Source organism: Phaenicophaeus curvirostris, chromosome 27, assembly GCF_032191515.1.
Source record: "Phaenicophaeus curvirostris isolate KB17595 chromosome 27, BPBGC_Pcur_1.0, whole genome shotgun sequence".
In the NCBI taxonomy this organism is placed as follows: Eukaryota; Metazoa; Chordata; class Aves; order Cuculiformes; family Cuculidae; genus Phaenicophaeus; species Phaenicophaeus curvirostris.
Window position 1 is genome coordinate 4,734,327 of NC_091418.1, and position 17,959 is coordinate 4,752,285.

At 50.8% G+C, this 17,959-nt stretch overlaps 1 protein-coding gene across 1 annotated transcript in view; it reads right to left on the reverse strand.

Moving 5' to 3' along the window:
* The window catches only part of SLC23A2 (solute carrier family 23 member 2), a 57,260-nt gene extending 48,095 nt beyond the window's left edge, over positions 1-9,165 (reverse strand). The window contains exon 1 of the mRNA XM_069877728.1: positions 9,080-9,165. The gene's annotated coding sequence lies outside the window, so the exon portion shown is untranslated. The remainder of the gene's footprint in view (positions 1-9,079) is intronic.
* Positions 9,166-17,959: the final 8,794 nt, after the last annotated feature.

The following is a 17,959-nucleotide window of genomic DNA, read 5'->3' on the forward strand; positions in this document are numbered from 1 at the left end:
TTTGGTCCCAAAGAATCACCTTCCCTGGAGGGGTTTAAGGGACAGGTGGACGAGGCGCTGAGGGACATGGTTTAGTGATTGAAGGGAATGGTTGGACTTGATGATCCGATGGGTCTTTTCTAACCTGGTGATTCTACGATTCTATGAAAAAGAAGGCTCATTAGCAATGGATGTTTGCAAGTATTCAGGGCCTGAGGTCACAGCAGCGCTTCCCCTGCTGCAAAGGTGGTTTCAAGATCTGCTTGCACAGGTAGGATCACATATCCTCTCCCAAAGAGCTCATGCTTCCCTCCTTGGCTTTTTCTGAGATTTGCAGACAAGACAGACTGACAACGAACACGCCAGGTCATTTGAACGCCCAACTCGTAAGAGCTGACCCAGTTTACAGACCCCAGTACGCAACCAACAATCGCAGAAAACTCAACCCGCAGGGCTAGTTGACACTAAAGATTATTTACAGCCAGACAGGTTTGCTCCTCTCTCCGCTCTGAAATGAATACATTGCAAATTGAGCTGTTCCCGCTCGCTTTTCAGTTTCCAGCTAGAAAAAAAGAAATCATAGAAGCATAGAATGGTTTGGGATGGAAGGAACCTCAAAGCCCATCCAGCTCCACCCCTGCCACGGGCAGGGACACCTCCCACTGGATCAGGGGCTCCAAGCCCCATCCAACCTGGCTTTGAACCCCTCCAGGGATGGGGCAGCCACCCCTGCTCTGGGCAACCTGGGTTGGGGCCTCCCCACCCTCATCATGAAGAATTATCTCCTAATGACTAATCTAAATCTGAAGCTATTCCATGTCCCAAAATTCCACACATTAAATTAAACGTTACCCCCATAAAAACATACTTCCGATATCAGCAAATAATGGATAACTGTGATTGTTACAAGACAAGACACAGGACAGCACAAGAATTCGATGTCCTGCAGTTCAAACCTACAGAACAGGGACCCGGAGCTCCAATTTGTCTTCTCAATCTGAGTCCCAGTTGTTCCATCGGTTTGGCCTCCAGACACTGAAATCCTCACCCGGACGCCACACTCCCTAAGCTTTTATCAATAACTCCAATCTGTTAAAACAAGCAGGTGCTTCGCGCATCAGTAACATCTCACAACTCTCAGGAAGTAGATACTTTGAATAAAAAATTAAAAAGGGAAAAAAAAAAAGCTGCTCCGATTTGTGCAGCAACTGGTGCTTTAGAGCTCACTGTTTGCCAAACTAAGGATGTGCTTCCCTTGCCCGGGTACGGTGAGGGGCTCCACACAGGATTCTCCACACAAAGGGTAAGAAACAAAAGGAGCAAAAATTATAGAAGTTTGGAATTTATTTTCCGGTCACAAAGGCTCCATGGAAATTCAACCATTCTCCCAGCACAATCCACTAAGTGCTGTTAACTCTGGGACACAAAGTAAGAGGCTGCTAATGTTGCAGTGCAGCATTTTATTTCCATTTCAAGGTTCTAAATAAAAAATGAAAGTGGTGACAAGAGTCCCACCCCTGTTCTTATGAGATACCCTCTGACCTGGGACACTGATAAGAACACACACATTTTTTTCCTTAAAAGCACAATAAAACAGTAAAACCGAGCTTTATGCTTTAACACGAAACCCTACAGGTAAGTGAGAAAGAGAACAGGCTGCCCAGGGAGGGGGTTGAGTCACCTTCCCTGGAGGGGTTTGAGGGACGGGTGGATGAGGTGCTGAGGGACATGGGTTAGTGATTGATGGGAATGGTTGGACTCGATGATCTGGTGGGTCTCTTCCAACCTGGTGATTCTATGATTCTATGAAATAAAAACCCTTCCCATCACTACTTAGTGGCAGACTCAGCCAACAAAGGTATCAAAGGTCCCCAGCATTTCCTTCCCATGGCTCACAGCAGGTACACAACTACTGGGATAAATTCACCAACGGCACATTAACCACCTTATAATATAAACAAAGCTAAGAGCCTGTTACAGCTTCCCAACCGCACTTCCGCACGGCCACACAAAATCAGACGATATCCAATTAAAATGTGTGGCTGCATTTAGCACCCAAACTGCCTAAAGCACCCACAAGTGAGGTTACTGTCCGGGAATCCTGGGGTCAGCTCTGGCCCCTCACCACAAGAAGGATGTTGAGGCTCTAGAGCGAGTCCAGAGAAGAGCAACGAAGCTGGGGAAGGGGCTGGAGAACAAGGATTGCGAGGAGTGTCTGAGAGAGCTGGGGGTGTTTAGGCTGGAGAAGAGGAGGCTGAGGGGAGACCTCATTGCTCTCTGCAACTCCCTGAGAGGAGGTTGTGGAGAGGAGGGAGCTGGGCTCTTCTCCCAAGGGACAGGGGACAGGACGAGAGGGAATGGCCTCAAGCTCCACCAGGGGAGGTTCAGGCTGGACATTAGGAAAAAATATTTCACGGAAAGGGTCATTGGGTACTGGCCAAGGCTGCCCAGGGAGGGGGTTGAGTCCCCTTCCCTGGAGGGGTTTAAGGGACGGGTGGACGAGGTGCTGAGGGACATGGGTTAGTGATTGATGGGAATGGTTGGACTTGATGATCCAGTGGGTCTTTTCCAGCCTGGTGATTCTGCGATTCTATGAACATAAGTGCACGAGCACCCCTGAAGCACTTTTCACTTCCTTCCCTACTGCCAGCGCTTGCCCTCTAACATGCATTCTCCAAATGCTTGGGACACAAGCACTGCTGCAATAGTTTGATTTAAAAATAAATTCAGACAACAAATTTGGGGGATGTGCAGCGCTCTGACATCCCTTTGGTGAGTCACCACGCTTCAATACAGTCAAAACCAAAATAAGGGTGAGTCAATCTCTCCTTTGCCATTGACACTGATGCAAGCTCAGACCTCAATCGTTTTTAACCTAAAGCCCAACCAGCCCAGCTCTACTCTGGGTCCAGGCAGGGCCGAGAGCAGCCACCGCACTCTGCAGACCCAAGACAATCAATGACTCACTATTTACTAGACTGATGACAACATTCAAGACCAAAAGTAAGTTCCAACCTCTGAAAGCAACACTGGATTAGAAAACCATGGGAGAGGGACAGCGCGTCGCCAGGCATGAACTATTTCTGATGCCATACACATTTTTATTGTTATGTTTGGCAACACAAATGGTCAAGATTAATGGTCAGTGCTACCAGAGGAAAAAACTTCATAACAAGACCATTTCTCCCTCCTATTCCCTCTTCCCACCCCATGCCAGCAATGTTTCGACACCCCGGTTCCCTTTGCCAAGGAGGTAGTTCTACTTCTCTCACGGCTGAATTGCCATGGCAAGAAATCCATATTTTGATTCATCTCCACCAGAAGAACATTCAAACAGCAGGCGTTTCCTTCCCCTAACCTGAAAATGGCCAAATATCATCAGATTTCTGTTCTGCCTTCAAATTAACGTTGTCAGAAGATGGTTCGTAACAACTAAAAATATTTAGTCGGAAAGAAAAGACGCTCCTCAGCACCGACAGCAGCATCGCGTGCAGAACCCTGAAGTTAGCATGATGTCTTAATGCACCTCACCCCTGGGAACTGCTAGGAACAAGGCAAAGAGCTTTCATTTTAACCGATTTATTTTATTCCTGCCTTATACTACACCACGATGCATCTCTCCCCACTCATTCTGACTGCCAGTATTTTCTTCCTGCAGCTTTTAAGTGAAATAAAACACACTGTAACTGCTGGCAGACCTTTTCATGACCACTAAGCCTTCATAAATAAGAACACTTGATACAAATATTTTTTTTCAGCAATGCAGGAAGCGTCATCTTCAATGGAAGACAAACCGTTCTGAGCATTTTCTCTTGGAAGGATAAATGCGTAAAGAAGTGTCCAAAAGTGACAGGGGACAGGACAAGAGGCCTCAAGCTCCACCAGGGGAGGTTCAGGCTTGACATTAGGAAAAAATATTTTATGGAAAGGGTCATTGGGCACTGGCAGAGGCTGCCCAGGGAGGGGGTTGAGTCACCTTCCCTGGAGGGGTTTAAGGGACGGGTGGATGAGGTTCTGAGGGACATGGGTTAGTGATTGATGGGAATGGTTGGACTTGATGATCCAGTGGGTCCTTTCCAACCTGGTGATTCTGTGATTCTATGACTTGAGGATGTACACGTTTTTCCCTAAGAAGAAGTGGCCCCACAGAATCCTCCTGGGCTTGAGTTTCCTTACTGTTTTTCTTAACGTGGTTCTCGCACAAAGACACCGACAGGAACACCTAGAGCTCAACAAGATCTTCCAGAAGTCACCCTGCATGGGACACTGGTTTGTGATCTGCTGTGACCTGGACCAGCTCCCTAGGGCTCGGAGCAGGCTTCCCCCTGCACACAGAAGGATGGGAAGAGGTTAACTGCAGCAGTGCAGAGCAATTTAGCAGCTACTTCTGGAGGAATTTGCACTGAAGAAGGGCAAAGTTTCACCTATTTAGTTTTCAACAGGCTCCAATCAACCTCAACAGCCCAACTTCACAGCACAATAAAGTCCCTGATATTGAGGAAGTGAAAAAAAGATTTGCTGAAAAAAGATTCGGGAATGGAAAAAAAAGAAACATACCGACAGAATCAAAGAACAAAACCTCAACTTGCTTTAAATTTAAAACCTTTTAAATAGTAACTGCATACAGATGCACTTTTCTTCTACAGAGTCTTCTGAACAACTGTAGGAAAAATCCACCGTCATAAAAGGTTATTTTAGTGAAAAAAAAAATCCTCAAACCCTGCCATTCTCTTAAGCTCCCCGTTGTGAGAATTATTGATAAGTTTTGCTACAGCTGGTTTGTATGTTTAATTATCTTGTCATATAAATCCATCTTGTACCAAGAGATAATATGCAGACTATCTCCAGATACAGATAAATAACCTGAAAGAATAAACAACCTCTTCCAGTTGCAAGAATTTATTGATATGCTTAGCTGTCTTGTAAGATATAGCTGGTTTAGGTCAGAAGATAACCTTAAGAAGTCTTCAGACATGGCTGGATAACCTAAAAAAACCCATTCTTTGAGGACTAACACGGTTCTCAGTCTAAAACTAGTATATATGCCCACTGCCTTTTTTAGAAGGTCATTTGACTGAGTGCTGAATTGTAAAATAAAAATATCATCGTCTTTGCTTCGAAGACTTTGTCCTTCTCAATATTTTACCAGTGAATGAGTGTTTCTCACACTGTAAAGGCTCCAAATAAACGCCAACAAAGACCGACTTATTTCTCCACTGGAATCCAGCTTCCTAGCTTCAGAAGACAAAATTCCATGCACATACAGCACTCATACTCGGGATGTGACCCGGATCTGCAGCTCGGGGAGGAAGGGAGTGGGTGAAAACTCTCCACAAAGATCATTTTGTGACCCAAGCGCTCTGGAGCTCAGTGGCCACACAGCCATCGCCAGCTCGCAACCATCCAGGGCTACTCACTGTCACCGAGGGGATCATTCATCAACCCGCACCTCAAATTCCCCTATTACTCAAAAAGCTGGGCTTCCTTCAGATTTGTTTCCGTACTGAATATGCAGACAAGCAAGAGGTGGGTTCTCCAAGAACCTCATCTCCATCCAGGTCCTCACCCCTACTCAAGGAGGGCACCTTAGAATCACAGAATCATAGAATCACCAGGTTGGAAAAGACCCACTGGATCATCGAGTCCAACCATTCCCATCAATCACTAACCCATGTCCCTCAGCACCTCAGCCACCCGGCCCTTAAACCCCTCCAGGGAAGGTGACTCAACCCCCTCCCTGGGCAGCCTCGGACAGGGACCAATGACCCTTTCCATGAAATATTTTTTCCTGATGTCCAGCCTGACCCTCCCCTGGTGGAGCTTGAGGCCATTCCCTCTCGTCCTGTCCCCTGCCCCTTGGGAGAAGAGCCCAGCTCCCTCCTCTCCACAACCTCCTTTCAGGGAGTTGCAGAGAGCAATGAGGTCTCCCCTCAGCCTCCTCTTCTCCAGGCTAAATAACCTTGAGAAAGCATCTCCCTAAATCTAAGCCAAGTTAAGAGCTGGGCTTACAGAGAAGTGAAAGATTCGGATGGATTTTAAACCGTAGGAACGTGACCTATTAATGAACAGCAGGAGCACAACTCACCCTTGGGAACCGCAGTCCTTACCTCCTTCCCCTGTCCCCAGGGCTTTGAAAAGACATTTTCAACTCCTATTGGCATCTTTACTAAAGCTAAAGGCTTGTTACAATCCATGATAAAAATCTCAGGGCTTGTTTAACCTCACTGCTAGACCAAGGCCTAATTTCAAGTTATCTGCATCATGACTTGAACCTAGGAACAGGCTTGGCTTGTAAGAGCTCATCAACTGCTAATCCAATTGTTCTACATATCTCCAGGATTACTTTTCAGTTTACAAACCTGAGCTACTTGTTGCAAGGCTCCTTCCCCGGTAAGGAGATCGATCACCAAGCGAACCAAGGCGTGCAGTGCAGCAGCGGCCACCAACTACTCCAGCTTTTACAGCTCGCATCAAACTCCAGCTGCCAGTAAAACCACGACCCATAAACAGCTTAGTTTTTGAGGTTCAACTGGGAAATTTAGAGCTTGCTCAAGAACAGCAGCGCTGCAGTGAGGACACACAGACATATTGGAGCTCCCTGTGAAAATCACAGCATCGTTTGGGTTGGAAGGGATCTTAAAGATCAACTAGTTCCAAACCCCCTGCCATGAGCAGGGTCATCTCCCAAGGTCCATCCAACCTGGCCTTGAACACCTCCAGGGACAGGGCAGCCACCATTTCCCTGGACACTGATATTTGGAGCATGGAGCATTATTATTTTTATTTCACAGGGAGCCCAGCATTCACCTGGCACTGAGATATCGAAAGTCTCAGCTGCGCAGCGCAAATGGTAAGGTGGAAAAAATGAACCAGCAGGGTCTTTAGCTTGTGTTAAACAAATCTGGGGACTTTCCTGCGAGCCTCTCCAGCGGGTCAGCCCCTACCTGCACTCACCTGGGGGTTAAGGGATTGCTGCATCGGACCCCACAGCCTGTGGAGTGACAATGACAGCTCCAAAATGAAAGGACAGGGATGGAACTGTGCAAGGCTCTGCCTGCACCCTCATCTTCATGAAAAAAGGCAAAGCAGAGATGCAATATATCAATATCTCGGCCGTCGGCATCTGTTAAGTAAGGAAACCTAATCGAAGCTTTGTTCAGGCATTTTTCTGCACTACCTACATCACTTCATCACCCAAAATATACCGTAAAACAGAAGAAAACCACGCGCGGTATCAACCGGGGCTTGCAAGACATGTGGAAACCAGAAATATTTACTGCCTCGATCTGCACTGAAGGGCTGAAAAGCAACCGAAAAAGCCAGGGGATAAATAAAAAGGAAAAGCCCCTGAAGCGCATCACGAGACAGGGATCAGAGAGGAGGCGAGGCCACCCCTGCAGGACCAGGGCTGAATTAACCTGCGTTTCTCCATCCTGAGCTCCCGGCTCTGCCACCCATTTTGTTTCAGATTAAAGAGGAAAAAAAAAAAAAAAAAATTTATAAAAGCGATGATCTGCAGAAGGGAGGCAACAACCGCCGCACCCAGGGATAACACATCCACATCCACACCCCCAACAGGGATAACCCCCCCTCCCCAGGGATAACACAGACACACAAGGATAAAATACACACGCAGAGAGATAACACACACCCCAAGAGATACCTACACATGGTTAACAGCCCCCACCATGGATGACCCCCCCCCCCCAGGGACATTCCCCCATCCCTCAGGGATAACACACATATCCAGGCTACCTCCCACCCCCAGAGATACACACACATACACAGGAATAACACACACCCACACCTCAAAGATAACCCTCTCCCCACCAAGGATGACCCCCCCCTCCAAGGGATAGCCCCCCATCCTCCAGAGATAACACACACATAGGTTAAACACCCCCGAGATGTCCTCACATCCATAGGGATAACAGCCCCTCAAGAATAACCCCTAGGGATAACAAACACACAGGTTAGCACCCCCCCCTCCCCGAGATACCCAATGGATGATGCACATGGATAATACACACACCACCCCCGCAAAGGATAACCCCCTCCCCACCAAGGATGCCCTCCTTCCCAGGTTTAACACACAAACCAGTTACCCCCCCTCAGAAAGATGCCCACACATCCACTGGGATGACACACACCAACCCCTCAAAGGATAATCCATCCCTGCAAGGATGCCCCCCCCATCTCCCAGGGATAACACACACACGGGTTACCCCCCCATCCCAGAGAGATATCCACACATACACATGGATAACACCCCCCACTAAAAGGATAACCCCCTCCCTGCAATGATGCAGCCCCTCACAGGGATAACCTCCATCCCCCAGGCATAACCCCATCTCCCACAAACAGAGGTGACCCCCCCTCGAAAGATGCTCACGCATATATAGGGATAACAGCCTCCATCAAGGATGCCCCCCCCCATCTCGCAGGGATAACACACGCTCAGGTTACACCCCCCCATCAGAGATGCCCACACATATATGGGATTAGAGACCCCCCCAAACACAGGCTACCCCTCCCTGAGAGATGCTCATGCATATATAGGGATAACAGCCCCCCCAGGGATGTCCCCCCCCATCTCGCAGGGATAACACACACACGGGTTACACCCCCCCATCAGAGATGTCCACACATATATGGGATCAGAGACCCCCCCAAGGGGATTAGAGACCCCCCCAAACACAGGCTACCCCTCCCTGAGAGATGCTCATGCATACATAGGGATAACAGCCCCCCCCAAGGATGCCCCCCCCCACCTCGCAGGGATAACACACGCTCAGGTTACACCCCCTCGTCAGAGATACCCACACATATATGGGGATTAGAGCCCCCCAGGGGATCACAGACCCCCCCAGGGGGATTAGAGACCCCCACAAACACAGGCTACCCCCCCCCCCCGAAAGATGCTCATGCATATACAGAGATAACAGCCCCCCCCAAGGATGCCCCCCCAACTCGCAGGGATAACACAGGCTCGGGTTACCCCCCCCCCACATACACGGGGATTAGAGCCCCCCTCAAGGGACCAGAGATACCCCCCCCCCCCCCCCCCACCCGGGGCCGGGGGCCGGAGGCGCGGACCCACCTGCCATGGCGGGCGCCGGGCGGCAATGGCTGCGGCTCCGCTCGGCAGCGGCGGGGCCGGCGCCCGGCGGGGAGCGCGGGGCGGGGAGAGCGGCGCGGGGCGGGGCCGCCCCCGGACGTGGCGCCCCGGAGGGTGGGAGGGGGGGGGCGGCAGGGGGCTCGGAGACCCCCAGCTGGGGGGACGTTCCCCCCCAGCCGGGCTCAGAGGCCCTTAGTCGGGGCTCAAATACCCACAACGGGGCTCGAATCCCCCTCAATGGGGCTCAGATTCCCCCCCAGAGGGCTCAAATACCCTCCAGTGGGGCTCAGATTCCCCCCCAGAGGGCTCAAATACCCTCAACAGGCCTTGAATACCCACAACGGGGCTCAAATCCCCCTCAATGGGGCTCAGATTCCCCCCCAAAGGGCTCAAATACCCCCAACAGGGCTCGAATACCCCCAACAGGGCTCGAATACTCACAACGGGGGACAGGTCGTCCCCAACGGGGCTCAAATACCCCCCAGTGGGGCTCAGATTCCCTCCCAAAGGGCTCAAATACCCCCAAAGGGCTCAAATACCCCCAACAGGGCTCGAATACCCACAACGGGGGACAGGTCATCCCCAACGGGGCTCGAGTCCCCCCTCAGTGGGGCTCAGATTCCCTCCCAAAGGGCTCAAATCCCCCCAACAGGGCTTGAATACCCACAACAGGGCACAGGTCGTCCCCAACGGGGCTCAAATCCCCCTCAATGGGGCTCAGATTCCCTCCCAAAGGGCTCAAATGCCCCCCAACGGGGCTCAGATTCCCTCCCAAAGGGCTCAAATACCCCCAACAGGGCTCAAATCTCCCCTAGTGGGGCTCAGATTCCCCCCAAAAGGGCTCAAATACCCCCAACAGGGCTCAAATCGCCCCCAGTGGGGCTCAGATTCCCTCCCAACGGGCTCAAATACCCCCAACAGGGCTCGAATACCCACAATGGGGCACAGGGCGTCCCCAACGGGGCTCAAATCCCCCCCAGTGGGGCTCAGATTCCCTCCCAAAGGGCTCAAATACCCCCAAAGGGCTCAAATACCCCCAACAGGGCTCAAATACCCACAACGGGGCACAGGTCGTCCCCAATGGGGCTCAAATCCCCCTCAATGGGGCTCAGATTCCCCCCAAAAGGGCTCAAATACCCCCAACAGGGCTCGAATACCCACAACGGGGGACAGGTCATCCCCAACGGGGCTCAAATCCCCCCCAGTGGGCTCAGATTCCCTCCCAAAGGGCTCAAATGCCCCCCAACGGGGCTCAGATTCCCTCCCAAAGGGCTCAAATACCCCCAACAGGGCTCAAATCTCCCCTAGTGGGGCTCAGATTCCCCCCAAAAGGGCTCAAATACCCCCAACAGGGCTCAAATCCCCCCCAGTGGGGCTCAGATTCCCTCCCAAAGGGCTCAAATACCCCCAACAGGGCTTGAATACCCACAATGGGGCACAGGGCGTCCCCAACGAGGTTCAAATCCCCCTCAATGGGGCTCAGATTCCCTCCCAAAGGGCTCAAATGCCCCCCAACGGGGCTCAGATTCCCTCCCAAAGGGCTCAAATACCCCCAACAGGGCTCAAATCTCCCCTAGTGGGGCTCAGATTCCCCCCAAAAGGGCTCAAATACCCCCAACAGGGCTCAAATCCCCCCCAGTGGGGCTCAGATTCCCTCCCAACGGGCTCAAATACCCCCAACAGGGCTCGAATACCCACAATGGGGCACAGGGCGTCCCCAACGGGGCTCAAATCCCCCTCAATGGGGCTCAGATTCCCTCCCAAAGGGCTCAAATACCCCCAACAGGGCTCAAATATCCACAACGGGGCACAGGTCATCCCCAATGGGGCTCGAATCCCCCTCGATGGGGCTCAGATTTCCCCCCAAAGGGCTCAAATACCCCCAACAGGGCTCAAATACCCACAACGGGGCACAGGTCGTCCCCAACGGGGCTCAAATCCCCCCCCAATGGGGCTCAGATCCCCTCCAGCAGAACTCAGATACCTTTCAACGGGGCTCTGATCCCCCCCAACGGGGCTCGAATACCCCTCAATGGGTCTTGAATCTCCCCCAATGGGGCTCAGGTCGTCCCCAGCGGTGCTCAAGCCCCCCAGGGGGGCTCAAATCCCCCCAGCGGGGCCCGAATCCACCCCAACAGGGCTCAGGTCTTCCACAACGGGGCTCAAATACCTTCAACAGGACTGAAATACCCTCAATAGGGCTCAAATCACCCCCCAGCGCGGCTCAGATCCCCCCCAATGGGGCTCAAATACCCCCCAATGGGACTCAAATTCTTCCCAATGGGGCTCAGATCCTCTCCAGCGGGGCTCGGATACCCTTCAATGGGGCTCAAATCCCCTCAACGGGGCTCAAATCCTCCCCAATAGGGCTCAGATCCTTCAGCAGGGCTCAGATCAGCTCCTATGGGGCTGAAATCCTCCCCAACGGGGCTCAAATCAGCCGCAATGGGGCTCAAATTCCTTGCCCTGCCCCCGCAGGGCTCATTTCCTTCTCCGTGGGGCTCAGATCCCCCCCAACAGGGCTCAGATCCTCCTTAACTGGGCTCAAATCCCCCCCCAGCTGGGCTCAAATCCCCCTCAACGAGGCTTATGTCCCTCCTCCCTCCCCCAATGAGTTTCAGTCGTAGAATACTAAAATCCCCAAATCATAGAGTCTTAGAAACAAATAATTCTAAAATCAGAGAATGCCAAAATCACAGAATCACAGAATCCTGAAATCATAGAGTCACTGAATCAAAGAACCATAGAATCATGGAATCATAGCCACAGAATTATAGAATCATAGAATCCCAAAATCACAGAATTGTAGAATTACAGAAACACAGGATCATTGAATCCTAGCATCCCAAAATCACATAATCATAGAACCACAGGATCACAGAATCTCAAAATCATATAATCCGGTAATCACAGAACTGTAGATTCAAAATCAAATCCCACACAGCAGGACTCTGTTCTCTTCACTGGGGCTCAAATGCCCCTCATTAGGGCTTGATTCCCCTCAGTGGGGCTCGAATCCCCCCAACAGGGCTCGATTCCACTCAGTGGGGCTCAAATCCCCCTCATCATGGCTTCATTCCCCCCAGTGGGGCTCAAATCCCACCCAGTGGGGCTGCCCTCAGCTCTGGCCCTTTTGGGGCCAGTGGTTTGGTTTGGGACTTGAAGGAAAAATCCGGCTTTTGTCTTAGGAGAGTGAACTTAGTGGGGAGAACATGAACATGAGCCAGCAGTGGCCCAGGGGGCCAAGAAGGCCAAGGGCATCTTGGCTTGGATCAGACACGGCGTGGCCAGCAGGGCCAGGGAGGTTCTTCTCCCTCTGGACTCGGCCCTGGGGAGACCGCTCCTCGAATCCTGGGGTCAGTTCTGGGCCCTCACCACAAGAAGGATGTTGAGGCTCTGGGGCGAGTCCAGAGAAGAGCAACGAAGCTGGGGAGGGGGCTGGAGAACAAGGATTGCGAGGAGTGTCTGAGAGAGCTGGGGGTGTTTAGGCTGGAGAAGAGGAGGCTGAGGGGAGACCTCATTGCTCTCTGCAACTCCCTGAGAGGAGGTTGTGGAGAGGAGGGAGCTGGGCTCTTCTCCCAAGGGACAGGGGACAGGACGAGAGGGAATGGCCTCAAGCTCCACCAGGGGAGATTCAGGCTGGACATCAAGAAAAAATCTTTCACAAAAAAGTGTCACTGGGCCCTGTCCGAGGCTGCCCAGGGAGGTAGTTGAGTCCCCTTCCCTGGAGGGGTTTAAGGGCCGGGTGGACGAGGTGCTGAGGGACATGGGTTAGTGATCGATGGGAATGGTTGGACTCGATGATCTGGTGGGTCTTTTCCAACCTGGTGATTCTGTGATTCTATGAAAAGAGGAAGGCTGGCGGAGATGAGCCCTTCAGAAGGTGACATCATCAAACACACACAACCCTCTTCCAAAAATCTCACCTTCTGGAGGTTTTCAGCTTTCTGGCTGGGGAAGGAGCAGATCCAGCAAGGTCGTCGCAGTGCGCATAGTACACATAGTTCTCAGACACGCCGTCACCCAGCCAGCTCACAAAACCTTTTGCCTCTCCATCCTTCTCTGGGAAGCCCGGGCCGAGCCCCCGTAGCCGCATCTGCTAATTTCTACCTTTTCCCCCTGAATGGAACCGTGCTGCGACCATCAGCCTGCCAATTTATAGTAGGTGTCCTTGAGATAATATTGACTGATGCTGAGCTTTCCTCCCCCCCGACTGGCCCCTTCGTTATTTGATTAAGGTGCCTGGTCGCTGTGAGTCGATAGGAAAGCCTGCGCTCCCCAGCCCGGTGACGCTAATTGTAATCCATTTCATCATTTTACCCAGACCTGCAATTCTTTGTTGATCTTCCAGGTCTTTGTCTTAATAGTGTCTGTTTGCACAGAGTTCGGCTACCAGGAGTGTTTACTGGGGATTTGATTGCCAGCTGTCCGATGCCTTCCACCCCGCTGCCTCGATAAAGAGGGTTTCACCAGATCCCATTAAAACCCAGGAGCTTATTTTAAGACCGTAGACCCTAGGAAGCCTCTGGAGCATTTGTGCTTCTTATCCTCATGCATCATTTTTTCCACATTCACTGCAATACACTCCTGGCTAAGCTTCTAAAAGGATTTCAAATGAACCATATGGAGAACTATATAGGACATGGAGAAGTCACAAGGCGTATTTTTGGCTGCTCTAGATTATGAATATCGATCCCTTTGCATTACTCAATACCTGGCCTTATCCCAAACATACACGTAGAGCTAGCCTGGCTTTTAAATGTGAGCAGCCTTTGTCTGTTAGGGTAGAGGAGGATGGAGCCGCAGTGAAAGGGGCATTTTAGCAGCACAGGATTGATTGCGACTGCAGCAGTTTTGCTGTTGACAGAGGTTTGTGCAGGAAGGTGGATCAGATGGATTCAGAGATGCACCCTCCCTACAAGGACTTCCCGTAGTCAGGAATCATGGGCAGAGACATAGCTCTATTTTTTTTTTTAAGTGTTATAATCATAGAATCATAGAGTCACCAGGTTGGAAAAGACCCACTGGATCATCGAGTCCAACCATTCCTATCAAATACTAATAATTTTCTAACCTTCCTCAGTGGAAGATGGCAGAGTGAAATACAGGTAGTATGGCAAGAGATCTGCAAGCGTGAAGTTCAGGCACATCCATCAGATTGAAATTTAACAGATAAAGAGACCTTGGGGTCATGATAATCCCAAGGACAAGCAGCAGAAAGATGATAAAGGTGGATTTAGTGCTCCGAGAATTGAATTTGACACAGCTAGACCGCCCCGAACCACGGGCTCAAACCCAGCAAAGCATTTTTCCAGGCCTTTATTCCTCCTAAATAGATAAATTACCTTCTAGGCGGCCTTCCGTGCTGTAAAGTTTCAGAAAATACCCTGACATTTCACTCACTCAGGGGCCAGAGCCTATTTCGTGCAATCAGACTGTCCTGCTGTAGAAGTAAGAATACCACGATTACTGCCATATATGTCTGTTATTAAAATGCAGTGAAGAACTATGAGGTATTTCTGAAAGCATCCAGTCACTTTCCTCCCGCAATGATTCACAGGACCATAAAAAAGTTGGGCAAATCGGAGATCCAGGATGTGCATGTGCACGTCCTTCATAAACGCTACCAAGAGAAATTAGTAGTCATTAATCCTTTAGAGCGCACACCCTTGAGATCCTAAAGGAGACACCTTCCCTTTAGTGTTTTCTTTTCTTTGCTACATCTAATCTCGGAGATTATTTGAGCTTCTCAGGGCTCACCAGGGCTTACCTGTGCAGGTGAGGTGTTGCTGCATCAACATAGTCACAGCTGAGGCTTGTGCCAGTCTGCCCAGTTCAACCAGTGTCCATCAAAAATACACGGTCCAAGTTCTGCAGGTGACACCAAGCTGAGTGGTGTAGTTGCCACACCAGAAGGACAGGACGTCATCCAGAGGGACCTGGCCAGGCTGGAGAAGTGGGGCTGGGAGAACCTCATGAGGTTCAACAAGGCCAAGTACAAGGTCCTGCATCTGGGTTGCAGCAATCCCCGATTTCAAGACAGGATGGGGGATGATGTGATTGAGAGCAGCCCTGAGGAGAAGGACTCCAGGTGCTGGTTGATGAGAAGCTCAGCATGAGTCAGCAATGCACACTCACAGCCCAGAAGGACAACTGTGTCCTGGGCTGCATCAGAAGCAGCGTGGCCAGCAGGGCAAGGGAGGGGATTCTTCCCCTCTGCTAGTCTCTTGTGAGACCTCATCTGGAATATTGTGTCCAGTTCTGGAATCCCCAGCATAAGAAGGAGATGGAGCTGTTGGAACGGGTCCAGAGGAGGCTACAAAGATGAGGACAGGCTGAGAGAGTTGGGGTTGTTCAGTCTGGAGAAAAGAAGGCTCCAAGGAGGTCCTAAAGCAACCTTCCAGTACCTGAAAGGGCTACAAGAAAGCTGGGAAGGGACTGTTCACAAAAGCTTGGAGTGATGGGATGAGGGGCAATGTGTATAAACTGGAGAGAGGCAGATCTAGGCTAGACATTAGGAAGAATTTCTTCATGATGAGAGTGATGAGGCCCTGGAACAGGTTGCCCAGGGAAGTTGTAGCTGCCCCATCCCTGGAGGGGTTCAAAGCCAGGTTGGATGGGGCTTGGAGCCCCTGATCCAGTGGGAGGTTTCCCTGCCTATGGCAGAGGTGGAACTGGATGATCTCTAAGGTCCCTTCCAACCCAAACTGTTCTATGATTCTATGATTCTTCTGGCAATTGCCCTAACTGGCAAAATTCCTGTAACACTGCTGAGAGAGTCCTGGAGTCCCGGTTCCTCCTTGTTCTTTGGACTGATCAGTCACTCTGCTTGCTTCCGTACTGCAGGATAAATATTATGATATTAATGTAATCACAGTGGTAACGATTGGAGAGGGCGTGAGCAGAGAGCGCTCGGTGATACCTGCCAGCCTGGATCACCGCAGCATCCCCTGGACAGTGGGAAAACAGGGATGGGATTTTGTGGTCAGGTTGCACCCGTGTGGAGCTAAAAGTCTCTATAAGGAGACCCTGGTGTGGGACAGTCACTCCTTTAGCCTGGGCTGCGTGTCTTTCTCTGCAGCCAGAGAACAGTGAATTACAAGATGTTCCGAGGTAACCTTTAGGGAATGTGTTCCCCAAGCACGACAGCTTTATTTTGATTGTTTCTTCGTGGGTTTGAGCAAATAAAATGGTAAGGACAGGACTACAGGAGGTCAGGGTTTTCTTGAGATGCAGCATGTACATTGCTGGCATAAATCTAAATGCTGAAGTGTTTTTGGCTGGCGTCTCGTTACTCAAAATTTCCATTTTACACCAAAGCGTTGCCTCAATTGGGCCATGAACCCTTGATCCAAGTACAGGATCTCCAGAGCAAAACAAAACTTCACATCCAGTTATATCCAGGGATGATTGTCCTGGACCTGGGGCCCATTCCTCATTTCCAGTTCCTGATCTTGTTTTCTCCGTGTGGTTTTGGTGGATTTTTTTTTATGAACAACATAAATGAGGGCATTAAAAAATTGTTTGCTTCACATTAGATTAACAATATTCTTTGTGAATCCCGCAGGTGGAGTCCAGGAGTTAAGAACAACTCAGCACACGCGTACAGCTAACAGCAATATCTTGTAAACCCCTTCCCCGTGGATCAGGTTTGTGACCACCTGAGGAACCTGAACATATCTAAATCACAGAATCATAGAATCACCAGGTTGGAAAAGACCCACCGGATCATCGAGTCCAACCATTCCCATCAGTCACTAACCCATGTCCCTCAGCACCTCGTCCACCCGTCCCTTAAACCCCTCCAGGGAAGGGGACTCAACCCCCTCCCTGGGAAGCCTCGGACAGGGACCAATCACCCTTTCTGTGAAATATTCTTTCCTGCTGTTCAGCCTGAAGCTCCCCTGGTGGAGCTTGAGGCCATTCCCTCTCGTCCTGTCCCCTGTCACCTGGGAGAAGAGCCCAGCTCCCTCCTCTCCACAACCTCCTTTCAGGGAGTTGCAGAGAGCAATGAGGTCTCCCCTCAGCCTCCTCTTCTCCAGGCTAAACACCCCCAGCTCTCTCAGACGCTCCTCGCAATCCTTGTTCTCCAGCCCCTTCCCCAGCTTCGTTGCTCTTCTCTGGACTCACTGATGAGATACATCCCAGAGTCCTGAGGGAATTGGCTGATGTGGTTGCCAAGCCACTCTTCACGACATTTGAAAAGTCACGGCACTCACAGGAAGTCCCTGGTGACTGGAAGAAGGGAAACACTGAACCCATATTTAAAGAGGAGAAGGGACCCTGGGAACCGCCAACCTGTCAGCTTCAACCCGTGCCTGGGAAGATGATGGAGCAGATCCTCCTGGAAGCTTTGCTAAAGCACACGGAGCACAGAGAGGTGACCTGAGACGGCCAGCACGGCTTCACCAAGCCAAGTCCTGCCTAGTGCCTTTCTATGATGGGGGGATCTCCTCAGTGGACAGGGGAAAAGCAATGGATGTCGTCCATCTGGGCTTCTTCAAAGCCTTTGACATGGTTACCCACAATATCCTGCTCTCTGAATTGGAAAGAGATGGATTGGACGGGTGGATAAGGAATTAGTTGGATGGTCGCATCCAGAGGGTAGTCAATAGCTCAATGTCCAGATAGAGATCCGTGACAAGTGGTGTCCCTCAGGGGTCCATACTGGGACCAGTGCCGTTTAATCTTTCCATTGATGGTATAGACAGTGAGATCAAATGCACCCTCAGCAAGTTTGCAGATGACACCAAACTGAGAAATGCAGTTGTCACACCAGAAGGATGGGATGTCATCCAGAGGGACCTGGACAAGCTGGAGAAGTGGGGCTGTGAGAATCTCATGAGGTTCAGCAAAGCCAGG